The 16,814-nt window shown below is 46.5% G+C and overlaps 1 protein-coding gene across 10 annotated transcripts in view; it reads right to left on the reverse strand.

Annotated features, from left to right (window-relative positions):
- The window catches only part of CHL1 (cell adhesion molecule L1 like), a 132,741-nt gene extending 124,042 nt beyond the window's left edge, over window positions 1–8,699 (reverse strand). For 6 of the 10 annotated variants that reach the window (XR_007206010.1, XM_048315228.1, XM_048315229.1 and 3 more), the window contains exon 1: window positions 8,058–8,153. The gene's annotated coding sequence lies outside the window, so the exon portion shown is untranslated. Of the gene's footprint in view, window positions 1–7,838; window positions 7,862–8,057; window positions 8,155–8,394 lie in introns of those variants that run through there. The other 4 variants (XM_048315226.1, XM_048315221.1, XM_048315225.1 and 1 more) reach the window with 3 other exon arrangements.
- Window positions 8,700–16,814: the final 8,115 nt, after the last annotated feature.

Raw genomic sequence — 16,814 nt, forward strand, 5'->3', positions numbered from 1 at the left:
TTGTAGGAAGAATACTGCTTATCTGCTGAATACAAAGATTATTCCAATTTATTTTTTGTGTACACGTGATAAGATTGTGAATAACCCTCCAGGTTTGTTGCCTGTTGTGGTTTTCCTGGTTGGGTTTTTTTTTTTTTCAATAAACACTGAGCATGTTTTAATGCACCAAAGATGAAATTTTCCTCTTGCTATGCAGCTGGAATTCTGTGAGGTTTCACCGCACAGGGATGTCTGACAGGGGGAATGGCTGACAAGGAAAATGTGCTGCTCTGGCAGGATAATGAGGTACAATGCTCCAAAGGCAGGATCCTGCACACCAGGAAGGAAATGGGAGAAATTTCCTTTTCTTCAGGGGCTGCATCACCAAATAACTGCATTACAAAAAAGAGAGAGAGGGACTATTTACAAGGGCATGTAGTGACAGAACAAGGGGGAATGGATTCCAACTGAAATAGTAGGTTTAGATGGGATATTGGGAAGGAATTGTTCCCTGTGAGGGTGGGCAGGCCCTGGCACAGGGTGCCCAGGGCAGCTGTGGCTGCCCCTGGATCCCTGGCAGTGCCCAAGGCCAGGCTGGACATTGGGGCTTGGAGCAGCCTGGGACAGTGGGAGGTGGGGGTTGGAATGGGATGATCTTTAATGTCCCTTCCCACCCAAACCATTCTGTCACTCTGTGATTACCTTCTGGTGCCACCACACTGACTGCACTTCACCTTTAATAAAGCTTTGCTCCATAATACTCCCCAAACAGCTCAATTTTCAGCAATTCCCTGGGATATAATGTGAAGCTGAAAAGGCAAGCCCAAGCCTTTCCCAGCAGGTAGGCACAGTCTGGACAGGAATTAGCCAAAAATCAGGGTGGGCAGAACCCCAGGCTGAGTGCTGCACACACACAGACAGCGGGGAGGCTGCAACCCCACAGGCTAAGCAGAGATCTTAAAAATCCCGGATTTAGGTGAAAGCCTAAGTCCAGCCTCACGCAGTCAACAGCAGAAAGGTGCATTTGTCATGCAGGTGGTAAACCCTGAGCAATCACCGTGGATTTCAGTGCCAACCCTGTCAGTTTAATGGAGCAGGTAGGGCTTAGCTCTGCACAGCTGGGACAGCCCTTTAATCACTGCTCCTCCGTATCCTGCACACCACAGTTGTCACTGGTGTGAGTCAGAAAACAGAGTATTCATTGCTGCTTCCAGTTATTTGTTCCCAGTCAAAACACGAGACAGGGATATGGCACTTGAGAGGAGCAGAGTCACAGAGCTCCCAGCACTCCTGCCTGCAGAGCCCACGTGGATCGTGGATCCTCCAGAAGCCCAAACGGCTCCAGTCAGGGTAACTCAATCACCCTCAGCTGAACCACACTCATTTGTATCAGTCAAGGACCTGAGCCATTACGCCTCCTCCTCAAACTGGTTAGGTTGTAAATTAGATTTTCATCACTCCTGGGACAAAAACCTGACTCTGATGAGGTCACTGGGAGTTTGAGCATCCATTTCAGTGGCGCCATGACTTCACCAGTGGTTTGCCCGTGCAATATTCAGCCTGGAAGTCACCAAGGTTCATCAGGCTTTCCTAAAAATATGTTAAATAAAATCTGCTACTGGTACTGGTAGATACCAGTAGTTCAGTTCTGTGTCATTTTCTTCTGCCCAGATGCAACAAAAGTAGTATTTATCTCAAAGGAGTGTGGATGTTAATGACCAAAATTACTGCAGTTTTGACCAATGCCTCAGCAGAACTCAAAGCAAGCACTGAATACAGTTTACTCCCGTAAAAGTGAATAATAAAAAAATAAGACAAGACCTCCTCTGACTTGTAGCAGGCCACAACAGAAATCCTCTATAATCTATCCTCTCAATGGAATTTTACTGGAACAAAGTCATTGGTGGAGTGATATGAAAGAATAACTCGTGAAAAATAAAGTACTGGGCTCTAATATAAAAGCAATAACCCAAATTTTAGGTAATAACTTCACTGAACTCAACAAACAGATTGTGGTTTGCCCACGAAGAAGTACAGTCGGCAAAATTATCCAACCAACCATGGATGCAAGTGTACACACAGACCTGGATCACCCAACACAAACTGCCACAGAGGGAAGGGTTTTAGTGATGGGACAGACAGACCTATGGGATCAACCTCGGGAAAAACATGTGGGTGCTTCCAAACCTACAGGCAATCTCTTCTTATTAACCATTCTCCAGTTTCAGTAAACTGCAAAAATAATGGTGCATTCTGTGAGCATGTGTTAAAAACCCCCATTGGGTTAATCACTCCTCTAGCTGAAAGCATTGTTGGGGTGTTTTCTAACACAAAAAACAACTCTGCCCTGCAGTAATAATTTTACTTTCCCTATAAGCAGAGCAACCTTTCATCAGGACTGATTTTATTTGAAGCACTGGGGATGCACACTGGCACCAGGCATTTTTTTACTGAGACATTGTTCCAGTTTTCCATCGGGTTTAATACTGGAACAACACGTGACAGGACAGAGCGCTGCATTTTTCAAATATCCTTTAAAGCTGTGGGAATACACTCCTTAAAGGCAGCCCTTTCTCCTTTCAAGTGCCATACAAGCACAGCAGGCAGCATTCAAAGCCACCTCTTCTGTGTCAGCCAGCGGGGAAGGCTGACAGGGAATTGCTTGTGTCACACTCCAAAAGTCACCAAAGCAGACACACACTGAAAGGTGGATGGGCCCAATTCTGCTTTTTTTTTATTTTTCCTACTCCTCTGAGTAGATTTCTGCCCTTCCCATTCATTCCCGGCACAATGCTGTTCTGAAACAGTGACTTAAACCTTGCAGAGTCATCCCATGGGTCTCCCAAAAAACAGAGAAGCTTGAAATGAGATTTCTGAAATCAGTAAAATCATCCAAGCTCTGTTGAGAGGTCAGAGGGCTTTGGCTCAGTGGAATGTTTAGAGCTCTTTGGGACTGGAGCCTTGTGCTTTCACTGCTTGGCTTGTTTGTAGTGACACCTCCTGTTCTCCAGGAGGGCACAGAGACTCCCCAGCCATCAGAGCCCCTTCACGTGGGTTCCTCCCACCTCTGAAGTTACAGCCCTCTCAAAACCAGAAATGCACAGCCCAGGTGCTGCCTTTGACGCTCTCATGAGGAGGAGGAGAAGGGAGTGCAGCAGCAGCATCAGCGGGCAGGGGACAGTGACACAGGGACAGTGACACAGGGACAGGCTGGGGCCCAGGAGCACTCCCAGAGCAATGCAAAGGCCCTTGGTGCTGCCCTGAGGATAAATACCACGGCAGCTGTCACCTGTCCATGCCTCCCTGACTGCAAACACGGGGAGGATTCAGCAGGGACACTGCAGAAGCTCTGGTTTTGGCACAGGGACAGTGGCTGTCTGAGGTCACCTGTCTGGAGCTCGGCTGGGGCTGTCCTCAGGCTGACAGCCCAGCTCTCACAGCCAGCCCAGGAACCAGATGGTAAAAATATCCTCAAAAGCTGCACTCTCACACCAACAGCCCTGCCCAGGCTTCACTGCTGGCTCTCCTCCCCCAGCTGCTCAGGCCAGCATCCAGACATCTCAATTCTGCTGTGCCAGAGAACAGGAGCAAAGATGGGGATGGATCCAAGCAGGCTCGTCCCTGTCCTCCCCAACCTCCCCTTCACCCTCCCTTAACCTGAGACATCCTCACCACACCTCTGATTTAACTCCATCCTGTTGCAAGAGAAAAAAAACCAAACAAATGGAGAAAACCACCTGAAGTTAGTAATTTTCTTCAAAAATGAAGAAAAGAGAGGGCTAGCAAGGGTCAAAGGAAAACATGAAGACTGAAAAGCCCTAATGAAGAAAGCAACATATTTTTTGTCCTTCTTTCATGGAACAGGATCTGCTCTTGGAAATCACACTGAAAACCACAAACTAGTTAAGCTGTAACAACAAACACTACTTTTAATGATAAACTGTTCTCCATCAGCATTTTTTTGATTTTTATACAGCCAGGTGCAATGAAGGAAGAAGGAAACATCTGCTAGGGAGTGCTGAAACCCCAGAAAATAACATCACCACAGCCATCACATACTGTGTGCTTCATGCAGGGTGCCTGGACATGCTGGCAGGAGAAACCTGAGGCACCAAATATTACCAAGTACCTTCATCTGTTTATTGTGCAGAGGCAATCACTAATCAGCATCTGGGAATGCAAATGCACTCGCAGAAATCGATGAATAAAACAGACAGGAGAGAGTAGCTAGGGAAAAAAAGAAGCTAAATACAACAACCTTGAGTTTTGAGCACTGACTTTGTTGCACAGAAACAACAGGGGGGAAAAAACCAACCCCCAACAAAGTCAACCAAGATCACAGGTAACTTAATCTTTACCTAAGTCTGTCTGAGCCTAGAAAGACAATTAATTACAAGTGCACAGATTATGAACGACAATAATCTTAGCCTAGGAATACCGACAATGAGCTGGGATTTGTTTCAGTGTGGTCTTAGCAGTTCCTGCGGGCACTGCTACAACATCCCCTCTAGTCCCATACCCAGTAAATCATGCAGAACTCAAGTTCTATGAGGAGAAATACCTGGATTCCTTTTCCTCATCCACAGGGAAGAAATCTTCCAGAACGCCACTGCTATTTAAGTAAAATGAATGCCATGACATCCTGCAGTTCTCCCAGCCCTAGCAGGCTTTTCCTAGGCACAGTTTTAGCAGGAAGAGGACATGTCTATATGAGCAGTGAGCAGAGCTCAAAAGGGGGGAGAGGAGTGGAGCAAAACGGTGCTGGGAACCCCAGGTCCACCCACACACACTGCAAAGCTTTGCTCCAGCTCCAGTCAGGAGGCCAAGGATGAAAAGCCCATTAGCAGCAGAAGTGCACAGAGCGAGCTCCTGGAACACATATCCTGGCTCAGGCCCAGCCCAAACTCATCCTGCTGGTGCCCTGTCCCTGTAACTCCACCCAACAAAAGTGCACAGAGTGGGGATGGGGCGATGCAGGGCTCCCTTCCAAGGTGCCCTCCAGAACTAAGGTGCAGCACATGTGGAGCCAGGGGTAACAAAAGGGTCACTGAGCAGAATATAATTCATTGCATGGTGGTACTTAGGTACCTAATCATGATACCTAATCACGATAACATTTATCTTCCTTCTGCTCTTCGAGTACTAAACCTGTTATTCCCTTACACAAAAGGGATCTGTCAAGGACCCAGTGCCTGCTCTGAGGACAACCCAGCAGAGCTCTCCACCCTTGTGGGCCATGGGATAACTCAGACCCCAATCAAACTGCACATTCCAGTTTCCATTCCAAAGTGGAGCATAGGGGAACCCCACAGGCCTTACAGGATCCCACAGCTCACAACAGCACGAGGAGAACTGTTCCAACAGCACTTGGGAGATGAACGTCACCGTTAGAACTTGTCCCACTAATGATTTTGGGTTTTTAGGAGTCTACCCAAGAAAGGACAATTGAAACTTGTTATAAAACACTGAGCACATCACCACCAGAATACAGTTACAGGATTCCTGCTCTGTTTTCATACCCGTGCTGCTCCCACACTCTGCTGGGACATCAGTTTTCATTCTCTGTGATTTAGGGTTATTATAGGGTGGGCTTTGTGCTAGCAAAGAACCCATGATCTGTAACAAAACTGAATTTCTACTTTACTGGACAAATATACCAAAAGAAATTGTGGCATCTTGGTGGGTTGCTAAGCAACCCAGAGCTCCAGTGTCACTTGTTTGTGATCAATTCAAGTCATTCATCGGGCTCTGAAGCACCAGCCCAGGAATTCCAACAAAATCTGTGCCTTGGGAAAGCCACGGGGACTTCCTGACACAAAATAACACTTTCTTTCCTCTAAGATAAACTCTGTAGATGTTCTTTTGATCTGTGTGATATGTTAATTCATTATTCTTAACATACTGCTAATGGGAAAAGCTATAATTAACTAACTACAGCATTGTAATGCGTGCAAGATAAACTGAACTAATTAGCAGTGTTTAAAGTAGTCCCTGTCCTCTCCCACTGGGGAAAGGAGCAGATCCTTTCTTATCACAGAAGCAACTGTCCCCAACACTGTTTCATGTAAAGAATAGATACCTTTTTGTTCCATTTTTTTTCTCCCGAACAGAAGTGATAAAGCATATTTTTATTGGCAAACAAGGTGGCTCCAATCCAAGCCACTCGAGGTACACATCCAAGCTGTGAATAATGCAATCTTTCATTTAAATGAAGGCTTATCTGTTGGGGGAGAGAAGTGGACTCTTGTATTTTTGTTCATGAAGTGTAATTACTGAAGTTACTAATACTAAATGCCCACAATAATTACAGAGTTAAATGCAATCCAGGTGTAGCATGCAGCCTCTTTATTTCAGCCTCACATTCAAGATTCATTTCATCCCTATTTTGATAAAAATCAATAATAAACAGGAAGAGTTTCGAAACAAATTGGTTTCCAAGCTGTGTGCTGCATATGGCAAAACTTCAACTTCTTGATCGCTGGCAGGTGTTTTTTTACTGAAGGTATTTAATGATAATTTCACATACACTGGGCAGTATTTCTAAAGAAATTACCTTCTGCAAATCTTGGTGTCCTATCTTGTGCATCTTACTTTAATGTCACATGATCTGGACTTGTAGTTCCTCTGCAAGCCAGACTCCACTGACAGCAGATGCTCAGCCTAACTGAGGACCAGAAACTGGTGAATAAGAATTTCCTAATTTTTTAACGAGCCATTGAGAGAGGGATTTATCTGGTTTGGTTGGGTTTTGGTTTTGTTTTTGTTTTTGTTTTTTTTTTTTTTTTTTTTGAAAGATGAAGGAAATCTCTTACTTTTAAGCAAGAGAGAAGTGTTAACACAGCAGAAGTTGTGCACTCTTGATACTTCATATCAGAAGATAAGCAGAGGCACGTGGGAAGCAATGGTCAGAGGATGGCAAGCACAGCTCCAACAGGGTAATATTTCACGTTCATAAATGGCCAAAAAATAAATAATTATATAAAGTACTGCTTTTTCTCCCCTTTCCTTTCCTCACACCTGTATCTAAAATCATAATATTCATTATTTATTGCTTATGGAATGGGTTTTGGTGGAGCTACACAGCACATATTACTTCGGTCACACTAAACGAACCCTTGGCAACAAACCAGAAATGCCACCTGCCACCTCTCCGGTGAAATTCTCCAAAACCACGTTTCAAGCAAAAGTATTCCCAGGTAGTGCTGAATACCTGCACATAACCCAACACAACACAGCTTAGTCCCTTTCTACCCCAAAAGAAGCAAAGTGTCACTAATGCTGGAAGTGACAGATGAAAAGCCTGCGTACATTTGCTGTGGCTGACTACAGAAAACAGAATCTCCTTGGACTACGTTGCCAGGCTCACCGATGCTGTCTGATCGTGCAACACAAATCAATACCACCCAGCACCGACACCGAGCTTCCGAGATTCCAATAGCTCTCCTGCCGTGCAACATGAGCGCGTCGCTTCCCCAGTGAAAAAAAAACCATGGGGACTTCGGTAATTATTTAGGTATTGCAGCAAAACCGCCCGAAACCTTCTCCAAAATCATCAGGAAAGCAGAAACAAGCGTTCGCCACAGAGGCAGGACATCCGGGCTCGCAAAGTTGAGCCCACCTAAAGCAACATGGGGCTGACCCGCCGCCCCCAGCCGAGCCCCTGGGCCGTGCCTCTGTCGCCCGGACCCTCCGCGCTGTCCCCTGGCCCCGCAGGGCTCCGCACCCCCGAAACTTTCCGTGGGCAGCGGCTCCTCGGAGCGCGGGGAGCCCGCCTGGCACCGGGGCAGGGAGAAGGGGCCGGACCGGCTCCCCGGGACCCCCGGGCCCCCCGAGCTGCACCCCGGGCCCCCCCGCGGCACCTGCTCGCCCTGGGCCGGGCTCCGCTTCCTCATCGCTCCGCGGGGCGCAGCGCGGCGCCGCTGCCAGGTGAGGTGCCGGGAGCAGGAAAACCAGTTTTCAAATCAGAGCGATAATAATTAAAGCGAGCTTTGGGAGCCAGGCAGGGCGAGCCGGGGCGGCGGCGGGGCAGCCCCGCGGCCGGGCACCCCCGCAGCCCCTCCCCGGTGCCCCCGCCGTACCTTGAGCCCGGGCGGGCGGAGGGGTCGCGGTGGCGGAGGCAGCTCCGCAGCCCCGTCCCGGCGCTCCGAATTAATCGCTCCACCCCGAAAAAAAAAAAAAAAAAAAAAAACTGGGGGGAGGAGGGAAGGAGGGGGAGAGAAAAAACCCAATGCAACCACCCCAAAGCCAGCCCCGCTCCACACCCACGAGGAGGGAGAGGGTCCCTCCGTGACTGGCATCGCTATCTCCTCCGGCGGAGCTTGCAGGGAGCCATGGCAACGAGCCCCCGCGCTCCCCACAGCCTCCCCCGGGGCACAGCCACCCCCGCCCCGGCCCCGGCCCCGCTCCGGGTCCCACCTGCCCGATCGGCATCCCCCTGGCCGGAGCCGGCTGCCGGCGGCGCCTCCGTCCCCGCGGCTGCGGGCGGCACCTGCGGACGGCGCCGGCAGCGGGAGGGAGGGAGGGAGGAGAGGAGGGAGCGAAGGGAGCCCCTGCCCGCCCCCAGCCCGGGGGGACCGTCCCGCAGCCGGGGCAGGTGCCGGAGAACGGCCCCCAGTGCCGGCCAGCCCAGAAGCGAGGCGGGAGGAGGATAAAGGAATGGCCGAACGGAGGGCACTGCCCCCGGCAGCAGCCCGGGATGCTCTCGCTTCGGTGTGGAGGGGCTCCGCCAAAATGCGGGCAAGGAGGAGGGAGGCGCTGCCGGGGAAGGGACGGTCCCCGCCTCGTCTCACCCCTCTCTCGGGTGTAGAATTGTCACTGCTTTTCAGAGGAAAGGATGAAGATTAAGAAAACCCCAACTGGGTTTAGCCCTTCCCTCCTCACCCCTCTCCCCCACTAAACCCCCATGTACCCAATCATCCCAACACCAAACCTCGGAAAATCCTCTCTTCCTCGTTTTGTTTTTTTTTTTTTTTACTAATGCCCCCCCTGTGTAATTTTTGCTGCGTGTGCTGTACATGACCACAAACCCAGCTCAGGTTCACATGTATGCTCGAGCACCCAGACTCTGCCTGCGTGCTTCATTCTCTGAGCCTTGCGTGGAATGGGCTAAATTTTTAAGTGATTGGTGAAGACACTCATCACAAATCTGCCAGTCATTGTCTTAAGCACTCCATCCCGAGAGGTGGGGAAGGTCAGACATAATAATTTTCATGAGGGCTCGGACTCCTCAGACGTTTCTGTCTCACTGCTGACCTTTGGGTGTTTTTCTTTTCTGTGAGCCTTGCCTAATGCAATGAACAATAATCATAAAGTAGCATTCACGGACAATAAACCATAAACCCACCCTACCGAATCACAGTGGCACTCCTGGGGATTATTAGCATTTGGGTTAAAGATTTTTGGGACAGTGGCAATTGGAATTTGTGGATGTGCTGGCCAATTGGTGTTGTTTATCTCCTGCAGATTTAAGTAGGTGAGCTTGCCTTTTGGATGGGAAGTAAATAATTAGATTTGAGGAAAGTCATTATAAAGATGGCAGTAAAAGAAAAAAGATCTGAAAACTGGAAGGGAAAAGGGCAGAATAGTTTAATATATTTGTTAAGTAAATGCAAAACCATTAAAACAGTGGTAAGTTTGCAGTCATGCAAAGTCAAGCAATCCATAGAGATAGAATTTTTATATTAAACTATGCATAAGTGAACTTGCTCCAGTAGAAACGTCTGGAGCAAAGCACAGGAAGCTGCTGAGGAAGCTCTGAAGTTGTGCAGATTTCTGTGGGGCAAACACCCAGCCCAGAGCTCACCCAGAGGACTGGGAATCCTCCGTTTGGATCCTGCCCTCCACGCCAGACCCTGAATTGAGTCACTGTTCCATCTGAAGACAGTAAAATGTTATATTTACAGCACATTGCTCCCCAAAGCAACCAACAGCTAAGCAACAGGCCTGCGCCCTGTGAGCGGAAACTCGGGAAATAAATGGACAAGGAGGCAGCTCTGGAGGAATGTCTGAGGGCTGCCCATGGATTGAAAAGCCGTTTGATGCAGTACCAACGAGATCCACTCCAATCCAGAGTTGACTGGAGATTCATTGGAGCCTTGGTAATAACTGGAAATGCCGAGGGTGGGAAGCTGCTTGTCTGGGAGCAGAGATAAGAGCCAGGGAGAGCTGGCATTGCCCCTCCTGCCATTGCCAGGAGGATGAAAAACAGGGACAGCGACTCCCACTCTCCCCAGCCAATACTGAGTTCCTCCCAGGATGCCTCAGCAGTTCCAGGAGTTTCCAGGTTGATTTTTGCAGGGCTCTGACATGAAGAAGAGAGACACCAATTTAATTACCTCCAGACAGTGCTTGAGGCAGGGCTGCTGCCAAAGTCAACTTCCCAGGCTGCCCATCCCTACACCCCCACCTCCCTGTGCCACAGAGGGAAGCTGGGCTTGCAGAATGCACCCCCACCCCTTAGACCTTCATTTCCCTGCTTAGCTGCCCCAACTTTTGGATCCTCTCTATCAATATGATTTTCCCAGGGTCTTCTCCCATGTTCAGATTTGAGGCCATGGAAAGCATGAAATGGTTTTAATTTTTCACACGGAACCATGCACAACGCCTTTCTTCCACTAGGAAGCCAGCTGATGGAAAGGCCAAAATACAGCAGCTTACCCAGAGCTGCTCCCTGCTTGCAAAATAAAATGTGTTCCTATTAATAATAATAGTAATAACATGGCATTAACTAAATCTGTTTGAGAATTGGGTTTGCCTTAAGTAAAGCGTAAATAGACCTAATCAATCGTGCTTCACATTTCGCTGGGCAATGAAATGGGGCAAATGTCATTGCACTTAAGTCTGCACCAAACAAAAATAAAGACAGAGAAGCTCAGTGTGGTCCTCTCTGTGTCTCACAAAACTGCCCTTTATTTTGGGATTTCCTGCTGAAAATCAAGGAGCCTTTTCATCAGACCCACTCGCTTGATGTGAGAATGAGAGCAACACTGCTGGAAACAGAGTAAAAAATTAATTCTCTCCAGGCTGATACTGATCACATATTTCAAATACACATTAAATGCACAATTTTGTCTGAAATCAAGTGTCAGAAAGCCCCCTCAGAATATTTATCTCAAGCATTGTCTGAAGGAATCGGAAGGAACAGAGGGTGTGTTTTGCCAATCCCGACTGTAACTTGTTACCTGATTCCCTGAATGCTCTCCCTCAAGACACACCCACCATTTTAAACCCAGTTCGAGTATGGTGGCAGGCTCAGAAGGTTCCCAGTCCTACTCTAAATGCCATTTAAGACACATTAAATACACAGGACAAAAGAACAGGTTGGCCAGATTTTCTGCGGAGAAAATTAATTTGCTTGTAATTGCCAGCACATATCCCATCAGCAGAGCTCGTTAATAAAGATGCTGTAATTTTCTGAATAGGTAGATATGCAAGAATGGAAATGTATTTGAATATCAAGAACCACAATTTGATATTGATTTTTTAAGGAACAGGATAAGCTTCTGGGAATCTGCTTTGGTTCTGGACAAATTAAGTGGCTAAAATAATGGACATGATGCCACCTAAATTTTGAAATGATGCCCTGCTGCAACAATTTGCAGTTTTCCTTAACTTTTGAAATTTGAGAGTATTTAAGTTATACCAGCTGAGATGCAGAGCTTGAGAAGTGCTGAGCTGCTTAGGAGCTTGGAGCCCATAGGAAAAGGTTTGAATTATAAAGGGAAAAACACAGAGGAGAGAGAGGGTGATGCACATCCTGCTGATGGTTTATTAAACACAGATCTGAGCACACCTCATCAACGCTTAGCTTTGAAATGCTGAAAGTTGGGTGGGTCTTCAGCAGAGAGAAACTTCAGACGTGCCAGGAAATGCTCATCTATCCCTTCCTAATGAGAGTCCAGGAGAAATCCACATGAGCAAAGGACAGCAAATTTAAAGTGAATTAAAGGAGCTAGCACGTTTCGCAGTTCGAAGCAATCCCAGGAATTCAGGCTTTGAAGAACCTGGAGTGAAATGTCAGGATTTTTTTTTTTTTTACTTAATCAGATTTTTTTTAAGGCTGGATAATTTTATGACTGCTAATAACATTTGTAACTATGCAGGCTAAGATAATAACAATGGTAATCAAATCTCATGCTTCAGGGCATAAATTGATTGCTTGGAGGGGTTATGGAGAATTTTCTGGTTTTCCCACCACTGAGTCCATGATTTCACAACTGACTAAGTGCATTACAAGGGGAGGGGGTTGCTACTGCAGCCAGACAATTGATCTAATCCGTAATAACAAATCTGACACCAAAATACAGCGAGCTGCCTGTCTGCTGTGCAAACACGAAGAGATTTAGGCTCAAATTCAGGGAAATATTTGGTTCTTATTTTCCAGTTAGTTTCCCACAGTCCTTTTGAGAGAAGGCGGCAAGGTCAGGGTTGAAAACAAATCCAAAAGACAACCAAGCTCACAACACTTAAGAGCACGAATGTCACAGTTCATCTGAAAGATTAGTTAGGCACAGGAGTTCATCCACAGGTTCAGATCCAAAGATCAGGATGGAAAATGATTCACAGAGTAGGCTGGTTCGTGTATCCTATGGCCAACCACATATTTCCATATGTTTCCATCAAAAAAAGGAGGTCGTGGTCTCTTTTCTTTGAAAAACAGGCACAGCAGGAGATGAGAGAGCTCAGCCTGGAGATGGGGATTTAGGTTTAATTCCCAGCTGGACCAGAAAGCTCCACACAAGTTTGTACTCTGCTCCAGGACAGACTGACTGAGCTCTGGACAATACTTCATCCAGCAGAAAATAATTGAAGATTCCTTCGACCCAAGCTGGGGCAAAACTGGGCCTCACCTTTGTTACAGAATTTGTGGCAGAGTGGTTTGAGCTCCAGTGGTGCCACAACACAGTATTCCTGATTTTCTGTAGAATCCCAGAATGGTTTGGGTTGGAAGGGACTTAAAGCCCATCCAGTGCCACCCCTGCCATGGGCAGGGACACCTCCCACTGTCCCAGGCTGCTCCAAGCCCCAATGTCCAGCCTGGCCTTGGGCACTGCCAGGGATCCAGGGGCAGCCCCAGCTGCTCTGGGCACCCTGTGCCAGGGCCTGCCCACCCTCCCAGGGAAGGCTGGAGGAGCAGCCCCTGTCCAGTGCTCTGCCATGCAGATGAACAAGGACATTTGTGAGGAAAAGTGAGTGCACCTCACAAAAACAGCTGTCTGAAAATGCATCTTTGGTCTCTGCCAGAACTGGCACAAAGCCCAGGAGGAGGAAGCTGCAAAATGTAGAGAAATGGAATCGTGACTCACGTCAGGACAACGGCATCGTTCTCATTCATTTGTGGAAGAGATTAAAGGGGCCCAGGAATAAAGATTTCCTATTCCTGAACAAAAGCTGCTACTCACTGGACAAAACCTCAGCAACAAGGTCTTCGCAGTTCTGATCCCTGCCCAGAGTGTGGAGGTGGGATGTGGAGAACGGAGCCTTTGCCTGGACAATCCATGAGCACAGTTGTGTTTTTCCAGTGATGTAGATGAGACCTATTGCTCACCAACTGCTGAATAAAATGCTTTGTGGATATTTTTTTTTTTACTTTCTGTCAAGGTCAACTGACAAAAATTCCACAAAATTTCCACTGCAAAAACCCTACGCTGATAGAACACAAAAGTTAAAATCAAGGATTGTAAAGAAATGGTTTGTGTGTGTTTTTAGCTGAGAATCCAACCCGTTTGGATTGTAATAACAACAAACATTTACAGAATTATTGTAGCTACCCTTGAAACCGAGTAGTCACAGTTCTGAACATAACCAGCTACATCAGAATTACCAGGGACCCCCTCCCAAACTGTGCAGACACCTGAGCAGGATGATTGCCTTGGGCTTCATTTGGCTTTCATGAGGGAAGAAGAAATGGCCCAGATCTCCTCAGACAGGGACAAACAGTGGTCTTGGCTAATGCTGTCATTTGTATTCTCCCATTTTTTGCACCCACGGAGTTGATTTTATTACAATAGCCTGCATTAAAATCCACATAAACCCCCCCCCCCCAAACAATAGATGGGGTTTTGCTGAACCAGGTGGTGCTCCCTGTGTTCCTTCACCAATTTAATGTGGCTGGTGGCTTGCAGGGTGTTCAATAGGTCACCTGCATCAGCAATTTCAGTCCAGACAATTTGCCTCTAAATACTACAAGCTATGATATACATTTTCCAATTACATCTCAGACTGCTTTTAAATTCCACCAGACAGACAAAGTTATAGAAGTCTAGAGGGCTTAGGGAAAAACAGCATACAAATAACTCCATATTAAAGCAATTTTTTTTTTTTTTTTTTTTTTGCACAGTCAGGCTATGAGCAGTTATATAAAATTATTATGCAAGCAGGGAAGTGATAGCTTGACCAACAACATGAGGCTTCTTTTAAAAATATTGGCAATTCTCACGTAACAGAGCACATAAATGATTCATCCCTCTTCAGTGTCCTTCAGACAGGACACTCAATGAGAAAAACAAACTAGTAATGAGAATATCAAATAGAATAATTGGGAAAACACTGTTAAAAAAGCAAACCCTTCAACCCTTTATGCATATATATAAATTCATGTTATGGAAACCCAAGAAATTTTATTAAAAATAAGAATCACTCAGTAAATACTGGAAATGTTGCTAAGGCAAGATGATGAGTGTGAGTCAAAAAATTACATTCTTGCAAGAATGAAAGTAGGGACTTAAAGTGCTGGCATGGGGATTACCCAGATATTCAGAATTATATTTGTAAATTATGATAATACATAGCAATAGTTTCAATAGACTGTGCAGGCAATACTTAGCAATTTTTTTCAGTATCTGAATTAAAATGATGAATACTTCCAAAACTTTCAGATCAAACCTAAGAGTAAATGAGGTGGTGCAGGGTGACTTTCACCCCTTGGTCAGCTGGCTGTGAGCAAGCAGGAGATTTTTCCAGGGCAGAAAATGCAATGGGATGAAGCAAGGACAAGGATCTCTACAGAGATCCTACACTCTGAGTGGGACATAAGTCCAAGAGGGACTTAAGAGCCACAGGTTTAACCTGATCTGTTTGACGACTACAAAATCCATAACTGAATGAGCAGAGGATATGAAATAGGTATGAAAATCTCTATTGCTTTTGTATTTTGCGATTTTTTTTTTCTTTTTTTTTTGAAGCAGAGAGTTGAATTAACCCTTTAGCAAAATTTTCTTAGTTGTGGTAAATCATTTATGGTGGGCCATTATGAACCACAAGCAGATATTTTTCTTAAAAATACATTTTAGCTCGAGAAAAAAGATTGAATCAGGGATGTAGAATATAAGAAGTTCCTGTCAGTTGATTGATGCCTTTTCCTGGTCTTAAAATCAAGAGTCAAACACGGTTAGAAGGGAAAAATGGATTTTACCTCGGTATTTATTTTAAGGATCCTTAGGTGCACCATGCCCGGGTTGAATGTACTGAAATGCACCCCGCCAAACGCCCACCCCAAAATGTCTGGTATAACATTATAGGTGTTACTAATTAGCAGATCTATCAAAGATTCCCCAGTGAGAGGCTCGAGTGAGCCCCCCTCCCCAAGGAGCCTTCCCCTGGATGGTTCTATCTCAGTTTACAGAATGTGTTCTGGAGAGGACTTTGGGGTCTGGGCCACACTGATCCCTAGGTACGAAGCTTCTGAGATGTTGAGTCTCCTGGCTGAACAAACAAGGCCAAGAATGTAGGCAAAAAGCACTAAGAATACAGGAGTTGTAAAAACGTATAGCAGGGGTTTAAAAGAAAAGGCAAAAAAATTATCATGGCGTCGTGATCACAAAGGTTGATGCTCAGCAGTGGCAAAAGCCCAACTCAGCACAAGATCCAGGCCAGGAGGGGCCTGGAATGAGCCAAGGGCACACAAAGGTCACCTCAAAAGAAGCCCATTAATCCAAGTCCTGTCAGCAAAAGGAAACTGGTTTTGAGATCTGTCTAACTCTGAAGTGGCTGCAGCTGTAGCAAACTCCACATCTTACCCTGTCCTCATTCCTGCTGCATAGTCCAGCTCTGGGATGGAGCAGGAAAAATCCTGTTACAGGAGCCACATCCTGCTTGAGGGCTTCAAAAAGTTCCTCGAGGAGGTCATTTGCTCCCTCAGAAATCAACAGCAGAAGTAGATAGATGTCATCCTAAAAATGCATCCTTGGCTGAGTAATTCCAACAGGGAGGGGAAGCAAAAGCAGGGAAAAAACCCTGTCAGATCCACCTGTGTTTAGACTCCTGCAGGTGTGCTAAGGTACACACTGATTTAATGATTTAGGGTTACCATGGAGTCCAAACTGAGCTGAATTCCAGGTCCCTGAAGTTAATCTGGCTCTGACACTCTCCATCAGCTGGAAGTTCATCCTGGATCCTTTTCTAAGTGTCTCTCTATCATCTAACAGCTCCCACATTTCAGCTTTGGTGAAACTGCTTTCTCAGCCCTTCTGCCACCTGCCTTTTGTGCTGGGCTCACAGGAGTTTCTCAGGCAGTGGCTCTGCAGAACACACTAAAGCAGTGAAATGCACAACAGAAAGGACATTTTAAGTGTGTTTTGCCTCCTTTGGGAGCTAAATGCACGTGTAACATAAATGGGTAATGATTAAAAAATGGCAGATCCGATACATCTCCATTTGGCTATAAATTTCTCTGCAGAGTGTTCACTGCCTGCTGACAGAACCAAGCCCTTCCGAGGTCCATGGCACAGCCCTGCAGATATTCCACACTTGAGGAGTTGCATACATCCCTTAGAGAACCAGCAGAGAAAGAAATCCCCATGCCAACATCCAGCCTCTGGGCAGGAATGCAAGCCAGG

Source organism: Corvus hawaiiensis, chromosome 11 (genome assembly GCF_020740725.1).
Source record: "Corvus hawaiiensis isolate bCorHaw1 chromosome 11, bCorHaw1.pri.cur, whole genome shotgun sequence".
Classification (NCBI taxonomy): Eukaryota; Metazoa; Chordata; class Aves; order Passeriformes; family Corvidae; genus Corvus; species Corvus hawaiiensis.